The sequence below is a fragment of the Girardinichthys multiradiatus genome, chromosome 19, assembly GCF_021462225.1.
Source record: "Girardinichthys multiradiatus isolate DD_20200921_A chromosome 19, DD_fGirMul_XY1, whole genome shotgun sequence".
NCBI classification, from domain to species: domain Eukaryota; kingdom Metazoa; phylum Chordata; class Actinopteri; order Cyprinodontiformes; family Goodeidae; genus Girardinichthys; species Girardinichthys multiradiatus.
This window is the reverse complement of record NC_061811.1, coordinates 25,225,237-25,242,472: the sequence shown is the minus strand read 5'-3', so window position 1 is coordinate 25,242,472 and position 17,236 is coordinate 25,225,237.

The window sequence follows — 17,236 nt, the reverse complement described above, 5'->3', positions numbered from 1 at the left end:
GGCAATCACAAATAATTTAACTAATCCTAACTTTCCAACTTTAATTCCCATTATTTAACATAATCATGTACCCATGTAAGTAGGTTCGGTTACACCCCCAATATTTAGCCAATTATTTGAATTAACAGCATGATTTAATATCATATCAAACACACAGAAAGTGACTCCAACATCATTCTTTTGTTCTAAAACTGGCTACACCTCTGACAGGTCAAAGTTAGGAACTAAATCTGCATTATATGTCCATTCAGAAGCATACAAGCAAAATGAAAACCTTGTGTGACTTTGCAAATGTCTTTATTTACTTTGGCACCAGGGACGCCCTGGACAGGATGCCATTTGACCAGAGGTTGTGTCACAAAGAAGAGAGAAATGACAGTGATGGAGGGGGCGAAGATAGTGGAATGACAGGTAATCCATCAGAGGGATGACTGTCATTATTCAATTACCACCCATCCTTTGCTCCCTTGATAACCATACACACATACATCTACACTCTCACACATTTGCAGTGAGAAGTTGCAATAGGTTTGGGGGATCCTCTTACATGAGGTGGGTGAGTGCAGTGTGGGTGTTGTGGTGAAACGGGGCATGGGACTCGGCTCCAGTTTCTTATACGCTTTTAGTGCAACAGACCCTTAAATCTCTGGTCCTCCTTCTTACATCTCTCATCTCCATTCCTTCCATTTTCTCATTGCCTTTCAAATCTAAGCCATTCACCCTGCTGCCTTCATTCCCTCCCTGTCTTCATCCCGTTCCACACAGTTCATTCAAGCCTCTTAGCCCCAAGACGATAAGGAACATGGAGAATGATTCGATACCAGTGACACCAGGCTTATCGCTTGACTCCCACACTGCTCTCCAGATCCTTTGCATTATAAAAACCAAGCATAGCAAGAAAACACACACACACACACACGCACACATATATGTGAGGCTCATGGGATTCGCTAAACATGTTTATGGACTTAGTTTGTGTGATGGGGCATGTTGCTTCCATAATGAATCATGTGCTGGATGAAAAATGACCAAAAGTAGCAGATTGTTTGAGTGTAAAGAAGCGGAGAGGAAGATGTTTATTAATATTAGTGGGTCTAGAGAAAGGGGGTGTGACACAGAACAACAGTCTGTGTGGTTTTGCACAAAGCTGTGGATGTAAATTAATAGGTAAAGCTGTTTTGCACACAGGGCAGAGCCACCTCCTGATCTTCCAGAGGCTGTCGGTTCTGAAGTATACATTTAACATTCAACAGAGGAAAGGGGTCTTCTATTTGTCTCTTCAACTTGGAACTTTAGGACACAACAATGCTATACCATAATAACTTTATTTATAAAGCACTTTAATACAACCACATCTTAAACAAAGTACAACTGCATAATAAAACCTACACTGAAAGAAAAACAATATCTAAAAGTACAACATAAGAATAAAAATTAAATGCAATGAAGCCAATTAAAATAAATAAAGTCAAACTAAGTCTCACTGAGTCTAAAAGCCAAAGAATACAAATAGGTTTTAGGATGAGTTTAAAGGGCAGGCAGTAAAGGAGCATTTTTATAGTGCAGGGCATAGATGATTCACCAGTTGAGGAGCAACAATAGACAACAATTTAAAATCTTACCATATGTAGCCCAGTGTTACACCGAGGTTACTGTAATGACTATGTTGAGGTTAATAGAAATCTTACATAGGTCAAGACAAGACTAAAAAATTATTAAAAGTAAACGTTCATTTACTAATGCATAACATTGGTGATAACTTTTCATATTCTTGTTTTGAAACTGATACACCAGTATTTTCCTTTACTTTAATATTTAAATAATATAAAGGGTAAAGGTAAGCTATTAAGTAATTGTCTTACTTAGTAATTAAGACTGTATAATTGGTAAATCACCTAAGAGCATTATTTTATGTAAATAGTGCGATTGAAAAGTATTGGTGTGACGTAAGATGCCCTGGGTATTTTATTTGGTTTTGCCCTTTTATTGGTCACTGAGACAGTCCGTCAAGGGCGTGACTCAAGATTGGAAGAGGACAGAGAGAGGAGGGCTCGAGAGAAAAAAACGGAGAGGAAGAGGAGCGGACAGGAAGGGAGGTGAAAAAACCAGACTTGAGGAAGAGAAGACGAGACAAAAGCACGGGAGAGGACAAAGTTCGGAAGAAGTTAGAGGAGCTTGGTTGCCGCGAGAGGGGCGGGACCAGAGGAGACAGACGCAAGTAGTCATGACGAGTTTTGAGCTGAGCTAAGTGAGCTAGCCGCTTCGGACTGACGGGTTTGGCTGCGTTTAATGGAGGTCGGGGAGTGGACGATTGAATTGCAACGCTCTCAATGTTTTCCTATGGGGTTTCAACTCCTATTCATCTAACAGGCCTGCAACGTTTTCACACTCTCCTGGATGCCGTGAATAACAAACTGACTGGGTTACATTTGCTTAGGACTGTATATTGACATAATTGGACATTCCTTGTTTTGTTCTGGTTTGGTGAAAGGAAAAGGTGGCCATTAATATTTTATTTAACCGGGCTTATGCAAAGAGGTTTATGTTGTTTAAATCTTATTGAAGGGTCGTTCAACTTTAGAGTTACATTGGCGCAAAATAATAGGTTCTCTGTCATTTCAGTTTAATAAAGTTAGGCTGAATCATTTTGCCTAAAATTCTAATGTTTCTCTGGGTGGTATTTGCCATGAACTAGGTCATTGGTGCCGCACACCGATTGGGGTACCGGATTGATATCGAACCCAAGCACCCTTCATTTTAGTTTTTTCGCATAAAATGGCTATAGGTGCTACACATAGAAATAGCATCAGTATACGTGTATGAGTTTTTGTTAGTCTCCTCCTTGAACCGCCACCTTAACGTGGTGGAGGGGTTTGAGTGCTCAAATGATCCTAGAGGCTATGTTGTCTGGGGCCTAAATGCCCCTGATAGGGTCTCCCATGGCAAACAGGCTCTAGGTGATGGGTCAGACAAAGAGCAGTTCAAGAATCCCTCATGAGGACAAAAATATCGAGGCACGTGACGTCGCCCGGTACGGCGGAGCCGGGGTCCCACCCTGGAGCCAGGCCTGGGGTCGGGACTCGTCGGAGAGTGCCTGGTGGCTGGGTTGCTCCTCGCGGGACCCGGCCGGGCCAAGCCTGAACGAGAGACGCGAGGTCATCCCCCAGTGGGCCCACCACCTGCAGGGGGAACCGTGAGGGAGCAGTGCAAAGAGGATTGGCTGGCGGACGAAGGTGGAGACCTCAGCGGCCCGATCCCCGGATGCTTAGGCTGGCTCTAGGGATGTGGAATGTCACCTCGCTGGGGGGGAAGGAACCTGAGCTTGTGCGGGAGGTCGAGAGATATTGACTAGAAATAGTCGGGCTCGCCTCAACGCACAGCGTGGGCTCTGGAACCCATCTCCTTGAGAGGGGTTGGACTCTCTTCTACTTTGGAGTGGCCCACGGGGAGAGGCGGCGGGCTGGTGTGGGTTTGCTTGTTGCCCCCCAGCTCAGCCGTTTCGTGTTGGGGTTTACCCCAGTGGATGAGAGGGTCATATCCCTGCACCTTTGGGTTGGGGATAGGTCTCTGACTGTCGTCTCGGCCTACGGGCCGAGCGGTAGTGCGGAGTACCCGGCCTTCTTGGTGTCCCTGTCGGGGGTGCTGGATAGAGCCCCTCCCGGGGACTCCATTATTCTGTTGGGGGACTTCAACGCCCACGTGGGAAATGACAGTGACACCTGGAGAGGTGTGATCGGGAGGAATGGCCTCCCTGATCTGAATCCGAGTGGTGTTTTGTTATTGGACTTCTGTGCTAGTCACGGATTGTCCATAATGAACACCATGTTCAAACATAAGGGTGTCCATCAGTGCACTTGCCACCAGGACACTCGATGATTGACTTTGTTGTCATATCATTAGACCTTCGGCCGCATGTTATGGACACTCGGGTGAAGAGAGGGGCTGAGCTGTCCACTGATCACCACCTGGTGGTGAGTTGGATCCGCTGGAGGAGGAGAAAGCCGGACAGACTTGGCAGGCCCAAGCGCATAGTGAGGGTCTGCTGGGAAAGCCTGGCGGAGCCCTTGGCCAGGGATGTATTCAACTCCCACCTCCGGGAGAGCTTTGACCAGATCCCGGGGGATGTTGGAGACATAGAGTCCGAGTGGACCATGTTCTCCGCATTTATCGTCGATGCTGCAGCCCGTAGCTGCGACCGTAAGGTCTGTGGTGCCTGTTGCGGCGGCAATCCCCGAACCCGGTGGTGGACACCGGCAGTAAGGGATGCTGTCAAGCTCAAGAAGGTGTCCTATCAGCTGTGGTTGGCTTGTAGGACTCCTGAGGCGGCTGACGGGTACCGTGAGGCCAAGCATGCTGCGGCCCGGGCTGTGGCAGAGGCAAAAACTCGGGCCTGGGAGGAGTTCGGTGAGGCCATGGAGAAGGACTACTGGTTGGCCTCGAAGCGATTCTGGCAAACTGTCCGACGCCTCAGGAGGGGGAGGCAGTGCTTCGCCAACACTGTTTATAGTGGGGGTGGGAGACTGCTGACCTCGACTGAGGACATTATCGGGCGGTGGAAGGAGTACTTCGAGGATCTCCTCAATCCTGCCATCACGCATTCCCTGGTGGAAACAGAGGCTGGGGACTCGGGGTTGGACTCTTTCATCACCCAGGCTGAAGTCACCGAGGTGGTTAAAAAGCTCCGCGGTGGCAAGGCTTCGGGGGTGGATGAGATCCTCCCTGAGTACCTCAAATCTCTGGATGATGTTGGGCTGTCATGGAGTGCCTCTGGACTGGCAGACTGGGGTGGTGGTCCCCCTTCATAAGAAGGGGGACCGGAGGGTGTGTTCCAACTACAGGGGGATCACACTCCTCAGCCTCCCTAGTAAGGCCTACGCCAGGGTATTGGAGAGGAGAGTCCGGCCGATAGTTGAACCCCGGCTTCAGGAGGAGCAGTGTGGTTTTCGTCCCGGCCGTGGAACACTGGACCAGCTCTATACCCTCTACAGGGTGCTCGAGTGTTCATGGGAGTTTGCCCAACCGGTTCACATGTGTTTTGTGGACCTGGAGAAGGCATTCGACTGTGTCCCTCGTGATGCCCTGTGGGGGGTGCTCCAGGAGAATGGAATCGGTGGCTCTTTACTAGGGGCCATCCGGTCTCTGTACAAGCGGAGCAGGAGTTTGGTCCGCATTGCCGGCACTAAGTCGGACCTGTTCCCGGTGCATGTTGGACTCCGGCAGGGCTGCCCTTTGTCACCGGTCCTGTTCATAACTTTTATGGACAGGATTTCTAGACGCAGCCAAGGGCCGGAGGGGGTCTGGTTTGGGGACCAGTGGATTTCGTCTCTTCTTTTTGCAGATGACACGGTCCTGCTGGCCCCCTCTAGCCAAGACCTACAGCATGCGCTGGGGCCCTTCGCAGCCGAGTGTGAAGCGGCTGGGATGAAGATCAGCTCCTCCAAATCAGAGGCCATGGTTCTCGACCGGAAAAGGGTGGCCTGTCCTCTTCAGGTTGGATGGGAGTTCCTGCCTCAAGTGGAGGAGTTTAAGTATCTCGGGGTCTTGTTCACGGGTGAGGGGAAGAATGGAGTGGGAGATCGACAGACGGATCGGTGCGGCTGCCGCAGTAATGGGGGCACTGTGCCGGCCCGTTGTGGTGAAGAGAGAGCTGAGCTGAAAAGCAAAGCTCTCAATTTACCGGTCGGTCTACGTTCCTACCCTCACCTATGGCCATGAACTTTGGGTCATGACCGAAAGAACGAGATCCCGGATACAAGCGGCTGAAATGAGCTTCCTCTGTAGGGTGGCCTGGCACTCCCTTAGAGATAGGGTGAGGAGCTCGGCCATCCGGGAGGAGCTCGGAGTAGAGCCGCTGCTCCTCCACATCAAGAAGAGCCAGTTGAGGTGGCTCGGGCATCTATACTGGATGCCCCCTGGACGCCTTCCTCGGGAGGTGTTCCAGGCACGTCCCACCGGGAGGAGGCCCAGGGGACGGCCCAGGACATGCTGGAGGGACTATGTCTCTCGGCTGGCCTGGGAACGCCTCGGGCTCCCCCCGGAGGAGCTGGAGGAGGTGTCTGGGGAGAGGGACGTCTGCACGTCTCTGCTGAGTCTGCTGGCCCTGCGACCCGGTCCCGGATAAGCGGAAGACGACGAGTACAAGTTTTTGTTAGTTGTTTTTTATGAATGTGATTAGTAGTTTCAGTCCTCAACAAACTGAACAAGTATTCAAACGTTTTCTGAAATTTGAATCCTGCAGTTGACAGTTTTAGCAATTAAAGTGTCTGTCTTTCTTAGCAAAGACCCACATTTTCTTTTTTACATCCCATTTATTCAAATTAGACATTTTCGGTGGCTTAACTCTCTGAACGTCAATAGTTGGCAGCTGTTTCTGATTTAGAAGAGTATAAAAAAAATAATAACAATGGATAACAAACTACATTGGTTGTTATGACTAGCGAGATTGAGGACCCCAGAATGCAGACTAGAAGATAGCATGTCGGTAAGTAAAAAAAAGATTTAATTAACAAAAATTCACTCTCAGGAGAGGCAGGAACAAAACAACGAACGGGCAGGCAGGACAGGCAAAAACAGACACGGGCAGGCTGGCGAGACAGGCGTGGCGTGACTACAGGACAAGAGCATTATCTGAATAATGTTTCCGCTAAGAACAACTGAACAGGAGTGTATATATGGAGAGTAAACCAGGTGGAGCTAGGAGACAGATTAGTTTGGAGCAGGTGAACTGGATAAAGATAATAAACAGACAGAACAGAACGTGGCTGGAGCAAGAACAGAGACTATTGAATACAAACAAAAACTAAAGCATGACCAGAACCAAAAACCAAACTTGACAAAACATGAACAAGACTAAAACATGACCAGAAAAATAATAAACAGAAGCATTATTCAAAAACTGTGAGAGAAATGCAAGAAAACCCCAGAAACCAAAAACCAAAGAACCCCAAATCATAACATTGGTAGTGTATTCTAAAATGCACTCTTAATGGGTATCAATGGGTATCAATAAAAAAATCCTGAAGAGACAAAGTCTGCTGTGTTTGGTTTAAAAGGCAAATAAAAAACACTTAAATTAAAAAATTTATGAAAATTTTAAATTCACCCATAAATATGCAACTTATTTACTTACTTGAAATGTCATGATCTTTGAATAATTTTATGATTTCCCCTTTCATTATTTAATTATTATGATAAAACAAAGGGCAAAGATTTTATAAATATGTTTTTCTTAACTAACTACAACAATATAAATTAATGTATAAACAGTATAAACATAAACATACTAAAATAATCCTCTAATTCATGGCTCTTTCTGAATATCTAGGTAAAATAACAAAATGATTAAGATAATTAAGTCTGTAACTGTAATCTGCATGTAGCCTAAAAAGGAATACCATTTTTCCTTCAACAGTTAAGACAAAGGGTTATTACATTCAACCATATTCATATTTCAGGATTAAGGTATATATCTTGATGTTAGCTTATATTTTTGAGTTCCAAAAAACCATTAAGATTTTTTTCAACTCGCTGAATATATAACAGTTGATAACAGTATGCTAAAATTGCATCTCTGTCCATCAATTACACTGTGGAAAACATTTCTTTATGCTGGAGGTTACCTGAATATTTCTGATTTTTGACTGAAAAGCCAGAGACCTCTGTCTCTGTTTCAGGGATGTGGTTTGGGGATCTCCCTCCTCCTCCTCCTCCTCCTCCTCCTCCTCCTTCCTCAACTGTTTTTGCAGTTGCGAGTTCTCTCGAGTGTGAGGGGAGGGGCAGTGAGCAGCAGAGAGAGAGGTGCTGTTTGCACAGAGAGAGAGAAGCTGCGCTTCGCTGAACTGAGGAAATTCAAGAAATTTGGTGGACGCATAGAGGAGAATCTGAAACTAACGTATCGATCTCACCTCGCTAGTATTGATCTGACACTGATCCCAACTTGACATCAATTTAATTGATATTTTGGAGGGAGCTGCCCACCTCTAATAGCCAGAGGTTATGCAATTTGAATCAACACAGTAAAATGTTTTTAGAATAAGATTCAAAAAACACAAAAAAAATATCCAGGGACGCAGGGTTAGAGCATTGATGGCCTTTGGACCTTCTCCATGAGGGTGGACACAGAGCGCCATCTTTTGGGGTATTTCCCTTCACAAAATAACCCTAAAATGTTCCACTCATTGCTCAGGTGACTGTTTTGATTTGTAAGCCACTCCCCTTTGACCCTGCAAACACAGCTGCGTGCTCTAAAAGCATACATGGTCCGTGATCTCGGCAGATCAAAAAAAAATGTGACCTGTAAAAGATGTCTAGATTAGGTAATATAATATTAATTCCCCCTTTGACTTGTTGTCAAATTTACAAAAAATAAATAAAAATCAGCTCCTGGTTGAACATTAATTTGTTTATAATGGTCCCTTTACCTTAAGCTTTGGTTGCCGAGAAGCTGTGTTGTGTTGAAAGACAGACTAAACTGAACTCTCAGGAACCTTTTGCCCATCAAAAAAGCTGGGTGTGACCTAGTCACGAACTCTGACCAACCTTTGCACACCAAAGTTGCAATAAACAACAGTTGCATCATTCAGTACACTTAGCGGTCTATTTTTGAGTGATACTCTGCAACCTTCTGGCATGTGTTTAAACTTTCAGCAACTTTCTTATGGCTCTGAGTTTAAAGTAAGTAGATATTACAGACAACCAACAAGCCCCCATGCTGAAGAAAGATTCCTACCATTAGTCCATCCTAAAGGAGACTTAGGCCGAGCAGCTTTCGAAAGTGATTCTACCTTTGTGGGTGAGCATGTGTCGAACCAAAGTAAGGTGTTTAACCCTAACCCCTATTGCTGGTGGGCTGATACAAAAGCTGATGGACCCACCCCGCACACCTTTTATCTCCCTCTTAGAATCATTATAACACTTAGGTCAGTAATCTGCTTTAATTCTTAGAGAAAAGCATTCTTCTTTTGATCAACTCTTACTAAATAAAATTGCATGCAGCTGAGAACTAAAATTACTGGCCATCCATAATAGTAGTTTATGTCTGTCTCATTTTATATTTTCAATCTTATTGCCAAGCTACAAGACTGATTTAAATGTAATTTAGCTACTGCCTCTCCAGTTTCCTAATTTGTTACTGTCTTCTCATCTGCCCTCCATCTTTTTTGTTTTATCCACTCTTTTGTCTTTCATTTCTCCTCCTTGTTTTAGTTGTATCCCACTTTCCTCTGTTTCCCTTGAGCTTTTTCTTTTTATTAAACTGCTTTTCTCCCAGAGGCTTGTACAGATCCATTTAAAGTACAGACACAACATGAAGAATGAGTGACAGAATTTTGTTAGAAAATGAAAGAAGCAATTCATAGTCATACACGTCAATAATAATAGGATTATTAGTTCTAACTTTATTTTGCAAGGTGTATGTTAAGGTTTTAATTGTATGAAAAAGACATTTTTTTCAGTATCATGCTTTGGGGATGATTTTCTACAGCAGACAGGGAAGTTGCTCAGATTTGACTGGAAAATGGATTGAGGATAAACACAGGGCCTAGGGTGGACACCTCTGAGCATGATAACAATCTTGAATGGTCAACCAGACCTGCTGGAGCTGGTTTAGATTAAAGTATATTCACGCATTCGAAAGATCCTTAAAAAAGTCCAGAGCATAATCCATCTGAAAATCTGTGCAAAGACTTAAAAAAATGGCCATTAAGAGAAAGTAAATGTGATTCTTCACACCCAAAATGTGTTGACTCAGCATTACTGAAAGGAACCCCATACTTTTCACTTTTCTGAAAACGTTACAACTTGCAATTCTGCTCTCCCTAATGTTGGTCCACCACATGAAATCCCAATATAATACACTGAATAGGTAAGATTGTACAAGTTGATTATTTATTCAGCATCTATAGTTTCTGCAAGTTCCCACTGAAATCCATTAATTCCTTGTCCCTTCAAAGAGTCTACTTTTTCAGTAACTCTCCCCTGTATTCCTTTTACTTGTTCACTTTTCCATCTGCTTTAATCTACCTTTCTTTTATCCTTTCCTTGTATGTTTTTTCTCTTCCATATTATTTCTCAGTACTTTTATCCTCTTGCTCGCTGTTCTTTTCCCCCCTCTCCGGCTCTCCTCTCCTCCTCTCTCCGCTTCTCCATGGGGCAGAAGCTCTGTAATGTTGTTAGGACATGCACTCATTAATAACCCACACTCTGAGAGTCGTTGCTAGTGGAGCGTGAATCTTTCGTCTATTTGGGGACAAATAGAGGGTGTTTTGCTGTGTGTGTTGGTGAAGGGTGTAGGCTTAAAAGACAAAAACGACTGCAGACAAATTACAGCATGTAAGTTCCATGTGAGAAAAGTGTAGTTTTATAGCATTGTTGCTTTTATAACATTTTACACCTTTGTTAAATGAGACCAGGTTCGCTTGCAGTTTTTTGATCCAAAAATGTGTTGAATTTGGAAACAGCGTCACGCGTCCTTGAATCTGGCCCCATTATTGAACCTTGCACCTTTGTGCACACCTTGGCCCTATGAATCATTACTGCTAAAGATGCCAGGAAAGTTATGCACATGCAGCAAACTGAGCATCTTGCACCTCCATTAACACGTAGGATATAAGAAAAGTACCAACACCTACCATATAGAAGAATTAATTCATATCATCCATGTCTGAGGCTCATTAGGGAAGAGGGACATTTGAAGTGTCACAGATAAAAACATGAAAGCTCATGTAATAGCAGTTGTCCAGCAGTTAGCAGTGACAGGGGGAACTTAAGAGAAATTAGTGAAAGTAAGCATACGTTTAACAAGGATGCATGAGTGGGTTTGTAGGTGCAGTAGGTGTGATTGAATATTAGATTTATGCACTGTGTGCCACCTCTATCTGCTCCTGCACTCCATAACAAGCGGACAGGTGTACAGGGTGGCAGCATGGACAATGACTAATACAGTCATGTAGTGTCTCACACACACACACACACACACACACACACACACACACACACACACACACACACACACACACACACACACACACATACACACTTAAAAAGAGAGGTGCAATGCATTGTACAGTAACCTTAGCAGTACTTTGAGCTTTGGTAGAGAAGCAAAAACAAAGAGGAGGCGGCAGAGGATGTACAGAGAGTGATTAAATAGTCTTGTTAGTCCACAGAGTGGTTTGGAACATTAGGGGCCGGGCCATTCATCAGTATAATGCACACACACTCACTATACATATTGATTGCACACATTTGAAATGTCTCTGGTTGGCGAGCTTGAGAATTCTCATCGGATAACAGCCCGCAAAAACACATCCACACATTACAAAAAAAAACATTACACTACACACACACACACACACACACACACACACACACACACACACACACACGCACACACACACACACACACACACACACACACACACACACAAACCTTTCAGTTTCTCTCAAGCAGATTAATATTCCATCACTTACCCCTTCTGTCATGAGTGTGAGCACTGGCTCATTAAAACTCTTGAAACTCCCTCCCACACTTCCACATCACTCTCTCCCCTCATAAGTGGACAGAGCTTGCTCGTTCTATGGAGGTGGAGATAGTAAGGGGGAAGATAAATTACTTACACACACACACTTAGAGATGTGGGCAAGATGAGGAGGTGAAGGCAGTTTGACTGTCAGAAGAGGAGACGAAGGAAGCAAAGTGGAAAAAAAAAAAAAGGAGAAAACAAGTATATCATCAGCAAAGAAGGAAACAAAATGAGGAAGGAGGAGGGAGGATTTGTGCAAATAGGGTAAAGAATGAGCAAACATGGAGGAAAACAAACATTCTGGAAATATGAAAGATAAGATTTTGGGATGTTAAGTTAATGAGGCACAGACCTTTGTGGATAAATACATAAGGTTAATTAAAGAATAAATTAAAATGTAGGGAGAAAATAAAATGGCATGTTCACTAAAAGGGAAGGCAGTAAAGGAAGGCAGCGAAAATGTAAAGAAGGAATGTGCAGAAAACAAAAGGTGAATATAAGGGCAGGGATGGTGGCGTTTTCTTATATGGGTGATATGGCTCCCCCCAGGGCGCCCTTATTACATTTTATTTAGCTTATTTGCATGTCTGGTCAATGGGAGTTGAGCCACTGCACTGTAATAAAATCTGGCTGTGCACCATGCTGTTTGATAAAACTGAAATCTGGTGCTAAACTAAGCTGTGCACAAAGTTTCTCAAGAAATCTGTAATGTTTGTGATATCTAGGTCAAAACTGAAACATTTAGACTGATCAAACTATCAGTGACTATCTAGGTTTATACAAGTTTTTATTTTTATTTTTTTATTCATTTGTTGTTTTTTTGCCATTTGTACAACCAGACTGATAGAAGAAAATTACAGAGAATAAAGAGGAAAAACACTGGACTATGTTATTCTAAATTCATAACTCATTATTTAATATACAGCTCTAATTTGTTAAACCTATTTGTGAAAACCATAAAAAAAGTCTGGAGGGGTTCTCCCAGGGTGACATTCATGCCAGAAAACCAGGAGGACACACATTTCTCCTTGTGCTCCCACTCATTTCTAAATCTGAAGTCCCTTATTATCACTGTTTAACTTTAATCTTCAGTCTAACACTTTTTTAATTATCACAATGATCCGAGTTGTTACCTCTTCAGTGCTGGGGATATTATGATGAATGCATTCTAAGCAGGCCCAGTATTAATATGATCACTGCATACTTTGGGATAATCCGTCAGCATGCTGCCCATAATAACTCCTGATTGTTGTGAGTTAGTTTCAATGCCACAGCAGCTGGAGGTGCGTTTAGGGACCATTAGTTACACAGAGAGAGGGAGGGGATGAGGAAAGGAGGAGCATAGCAAGGAAAAGGGATGAAAACATAAAAGGAATGGCAAGCAATAAAGAAAAGGCAAAGAGGAATTAATACAGGGAGGAACTTTTAAAAAGAGAAGCTGATGTGTCATATCACCTTTTTCAATGCAAGAATAGGGAGATATAAAGTCAGGTGGAATAAATATAAAAAGGTGAACTGTTAAATTTCTTGCAAAAATTTGTTTATGCTCCAACCAGCTTAATGCTAATATGAACAACTAATTCAATTTATTTAGTTTGTCACTTAATTTTAATTTAACCAAAAAGTTTTCTCCATTAACATTAACTGATAATGAATAAGCTGTTTGGTCATCTAGGTCTTATGATACTACTAATAAAAGCCAAAGCTAAAACCTATTTATTGGCGTAAAGGGCTGGCAGTGCTCCACGTGGTATAAGCAACCAGTTGCACACTTTAAAAAAAAGAACATTTAAAAATCTGCCGATTGGGTGTGATGGTGGAGCAGGGGTGAAGCGCCTGACCCATATACAGAGGCTACAGTCTTCGACAGTCTTCAAGTGTTCAAGTCCTGGCCTTGTCCTTCCCTCTCTCTCTCCACCCAATTTCATGTCGGTCAGCTAACAAAATAAAGGCCACTAGTGCCATACAATAAAAAATAAATAAATCTGTCGAGCCCAGATCCCTTGTGCATGAAGACCAGTATGTGCTGCACTCCCCAACGACTTGGACTCCCAGCTGGGGAGAAATCCACACACCTTCAAGTTATGGAGAGTCTAGGCTGGATTATCTGAGAACAAGGGAAGGTGTGATTTCTTCAGGCTTCAGTTTCAAATGGACAGTGTTTTGTCACAGTGTCAAATCACTGGCATCCTATTTAGCCAGCATTAGGGTAAGGGGTTGTGGAGGAGGCAAAAACATCAGCAGCGGCTTCTAGTGTTTATGTTAAAATGTTATAATAGTCATCAAGGAGGCAGGGCCTCATGTTAATTCAGCTCTGACTGAACACAAAAAAACAAAAACAACTCTTCCTGGATTTTCTCACTGAGCTATGTGCATAAAGTAAAATTATTGTGCAAAATGGCAGGCTCAGCTCTGGGTTGCCTCTACCTGATTATATGCATCCTCTCATGTTGCTAATAAGGTCGTGAAGATGCAGAAGGCATTCCTTCCACCACAAAATGGCTTAAAATGGTGGTGGAGATCCAGAAAATTCCCATATAAACTGATGATGGAGCTGTAAAAACCTTCCATTTTGTAGTTCATCATGTAGTTGGCGTTGTTTTAGGATGACCAGAAAAGCAGCAGCGAAAAACTGTAAAGCCAGGTATTAGTTAGCTCATACTTGTCTTTCAAGCAAAGATTTAGCGTTCTTGGAGATACTACATACCGTAGGCTGGTCCTAATTCTATTTAAAAGTAAAAAAAGATTTTTTTATGCATCCTAGAGTTTTTCTCTAAAATTCAGTTTGCAGTTTTTTATTTTGCATTCCAAAGTCTAAACTCAACAAAACAATTAAATAATAGTTAAAAAATGATTTTCTTTACATCTTCTTGATAAACACATCCTTCTTGGTAAACGTAAAAGTACAGAAAACCTTAAAATTATTGAATCTTCTCATATACATTCTAGCTCTTTAGTGATGAGTCCAGTCTACTTGAGATCTCAAGGCTACTTCATTTTATCCATGTAATTTACAAACCCAATAAACTGCGACCTTTCATACCAAGAATAGAAAGAGCTACATTTGTCATAAATCTCCAGTGATTTATTTAGGACTTTCTTTTAACCCACAGCCATTCTGTATGTTTGATAGTCAGCATTTACCTGTCATGCATAAAATAATGAAACAAGGACAAGTAATTCTGAGCTGATTCAGCTCATTTTTATGTGTTCTTGGCTTATTTGAGCACCAGAAAAGGTAAATTAGTTCCAAAAGCCCTTTACGCTCTGTTGAAGTTACAAGGACTATTTGTTTTGACTCCTCTGCATCACCTTAATCTCTTAACTTGCAGAATCGTTTATTTGGAAAGCCGCTTAATAAAGCTGAACTATTTGTGACTCCTGATTACAAGCCCCAGTTCTCTTGTAAATGGGCTGTTAAAGCAAAAGGGACTATTTACTGAAAATGCAATGAAGTGAACTTTTAAACTATGCCTTAAAAGTAAGATAAACTTTTTAAAAGTGCCTTTGCACTTATATTATCTCTGTAGAAAGGTTATAAGAAACAAGGGTGAACTTTGTTTTTTGTGCAAAGCTGGTCCATCGGTACTCTTCAGCCACACAGTGGAAAGTTGTGTGTTGCTCAGCAGAAACAAATCCCAACAGAAGCGCACCCAAAAAAAAGCTTCTTTTTTTTTTCACAGCACCCTGCTGTGGCACACCGCATCAAACAAGCTCCCTCTGCACTTCCTGCTGTAACCTGGGAGCTCGGTGGATGTGATAACTGTAGCATAATGAACAACGGAGTAGACGCTATCTGACACAACTTGCATTAATATTATATTAAAACACATTTCCAAAAGACTAGATCATTGCGCAAACTAACACCCATCAACATCTATTAGAGAGAGAGTGCAGCTCTCCTCATGAATATTACACTGCTCTCCGCATTAAAAGCTTTCTCTCTTAGTGGCATTGCTGGCAAAATGCTCCACAGCTGTCGAAACAGTGTTGGAAGGTGAGAGAAAGTTGTTGGACTGAACAGAATCTAACTGTAATGTAAACGTGTGCTGGTGAGTGTCTATACATGTTGAAAATGATGGAGAGGAAATTACATTTCTGCATGTATCTGGTTAGTGAAGGATAAAATAAGCTGGGTTGTATTGCACTAAGCCATGGAGTGCCAAGTACCAAGAACTTAACATTTAAGTATGTAAAATTATATTTACATAAACAAGCCTGATCATGTAATTAATAGGTCTAAATCGTACGTTTCTGCAGGCCATCACTGTTTGTGCCTCTTGAATATTTATTGTTAAATTGCAAGGATGATAAATGCATGGCACTTGAAATGTGATATCCTACCAACTATTGCATCCAAGCAGTCCTTTGCTTGGACATGCTGATACTGATATTGCGATTACGACTGCAGTTTGATATATTGTGCAACTCCAGAATATATTATTATGCAGCAATGTCCTGGCACATAGTGAAGGAAGGAGGAAATCAATGGAAAATGCCTTACAAACCATGAAAATGTGTTTTTACACCCAGTGATGTATGACTTTCAGTTCAGGGCGGCCAGCCTACAGAGGCACCATGATGGAAACTAAGAAGTAAAAATGAAGATTTAAACAGTGAGAATTGATAAAAAGATTGAATTCCTGTGCAGCCACTCTCTGTGCTTCATTCTTCTTAATATTAATGAGTTTATAATGTAGGCCTGTCAGGGTGGGGTTTTGGGGTGGACCAAAGCGCAGACAATAGCTTGGCAGCAGCATTTTGAATCGGTCTTCAGCTTTATTCAAAGATTACAGACGTAGCAAAAACGTAGCAAATATCGCTGCAGGTACAAGCATGAGACAAAACCAAAAAAACTTACTTGAGTACACACTGCAAGAATGTAGCAAGAACTGAACTTAATCAGTTGTTGTGATCGGAGGAACTAGCGACACACAATGAAACAAAACCAAATAACATACTGAGGGAGACAAAGGCAGGTAATCAAAGGAACTAAGAACAGGTGAGACAAGGAGGCAGGGAGGCTGAAGGAACAGGTGGAACTATTGCACAGACTAACACATGGCAAAAGGACTAATTAACAATGAAGAGAAACACTGACCAAACAAACCTATAGACAAAGATAAATAATCAAATGCAGCATACGAAAACTAGAATAACCATAAACTAAAGGAAACAGAAGAATAACAACAACCGCAGACCTGGCAACCTAAACAAAGAACCCATAAAGAGACCCAGATTACAAAAGTAAACAAACCTAAAACCACACTGATGGAAACAAGCAGAGAACATGAAGACTAGAATAGATACAAACAAAATGTAAACACTAACTAAAGCTGACCAAACAGGAGGGAGAACTACAACTATAGAAACTAAACATAACAAACCATGCTAAAAAGGGACTACAACTATAAAGGAAACTAACACAGAGGAAGTAACCAAAACAACCACGACTAACAAAATACTAAATATAAACATCTTAGATAAAAAGTAACTAAACACAAACAATATCCAAACCCTGACAAGGCCTTCTCATGCAGACTCACACATCACACAGACTCAATTAATCACTTCTTACACTTTAAATAAAAATGTTAATTGATGAAAACTTGTCATAGTCCTTACAGGTCTCTATCATATTTGTAAAAAATGTTTCCTATTCCTTCCCTCTGCTAGGCTCCACTCCTCTGAGGCTTCTAAAGGCATCTGATGGG